The sequence below is a fragment of the Meleagris gallopavo genome, chromosome 6 (genome assembly GCF_000146605.3).
Source record: "Meleagris gallopavo isolate NT-WF06-2002-E0010 breed Aviagen turkey brand Nicholas breeding stock chromosome 6, Turkey_5.1, whole genome shotgun sequence".
Classification (NCBI taxonomy): Eukaryota; Metazoa; Chordata; class Aves; order Galliformes; family Phasianidae; genus Meleagris; species Meleagris gallopavo.
In genome coordinates this window covers 35,226,555-35,227,809 of record NC_015016.2, presented here as the reverse complement: position 1 = coordinate 35,227,809, position 1,255 = coordinate 35,226,555, and the positions used below count along the sequence as shown (strand labels likewise).

Here is a 1,255-nt window from a genome sequence, read left to right as displayed (position 1 = left end):
CCCTCCCTGCCCCCGCCGCACCTCGCTGTGAAGCATACGGGGTGACAGGCTTGAAGCAGGTTTGTCGCCGGCTCGCTGGGGCGGGTCCTCGCTCTGACAGCCGGCTGGGGGCACGGCGTTGCGGCACGGCTTCTGGGCACAGCGCTTGGCTGTAAGGTTCGATGTGCCGCGCTGGCTGCCCTCCTCGCGAGCCTTTCGAAACATTTTTGCATAAAACAACATTTCAAACATGCACTCCCGCACATCGACAAACACATCCGTGGCGTATCGGACTGTAGACGTGAGTGCGATGCACCTACCTCCCTGCTGTAAGCGACCCTTTGGATACTTCGGGGATTTTCATTCTTCTCTTTGCCCGTCATCCCGACATGTATTTGCCTTTAGTCATCAATCGGGCAGAAGTTTCCCGGGGCGATCTCTGCGGGAGAAACATCTATTCATCTGAAGGAGCCCCATGTCCCCTGCTCTGAAAATAACATAATATATTCAGTGCGGGACTGCGTCTTCGGCACAAACGAGCCTAGAGCGCAGCCCACATCCTGGTCCTTATTTCCTGTGAATCGGGCGTTTGTATGCACCGATGTGAGTGCTACTTATTCCTCGCTGAACAAAAGTCCCCATCAGCTCCCGAAGGCGGAACCCCGGTGAGAGCGGGGAGAGCAACTCGCGGTGGGCTCACACGGCATGAAGGGCGAACGGACTGCAGGAGCAGAGAGTGGGTGGCCGTGCGGACACACTCTTCCACTCACGGATGCTCTCCGCTCCTATCATGGAGACATCGCGTCCTTCCCTGGTGCTGCTCATCTCCTATCCCCAGAAGGATGGGTGCATGTCGCAGCCCACCCGAATTCACCCTGCCCCGCTCCTCTGCTTGGAGATGCAGCTGGAGGAGTTCTATTGTCGCAATTATTATTATTATTTTCATCATCATCATTATTATCATCATCATTATTTTTATTATTGTTATAAGAGGTCCCACAACCCGAGATAGTTATCATAGAAATCCTCCCGTACACATACATTCATTCCTCTCCCAGGTGTTGGGATGGGAAGAAGTATTTTGGCTGCGTTATAGCTGATGCTTTCCCAGTCAGTTCCTTTCCCAGTGTTTTATCCGTGATGGTACGACCCATCTCTCCCTTCCATAGAGAAGGTAATACTGCATTTCTTCTCCATTCATAACCTTTCTGGTGTCCCTCCTTGCAGATGAAATGACCGGCTGCTGAAAGAAAAAGAGGGAAAAAGAAAAAAGAAA

General features: G+C 52.4%; 1 long non-coding RNA gene across 1 annotated transcript; it reads right to left on the bottom strand.

The window, feature by feature from the left end:
• Positions 1-6: 6 nt before the first annotated feature.
• Positions 7-1,239, bottom strand: LOC104911517. The gene is made up of 3 exons (XR_793960.2): positions 1,021-1,239; positions 300-418; positions 7-192 (listed from the first exon to the last, which is right to left on the bottom strand). It is a non-coding gene; the product is annotated as an uncharacterized LOC104911517 (long non-coding RNA).
• Between the last annotated feature and the right edge of the window lie 16 nt (positions 1,240-1,255).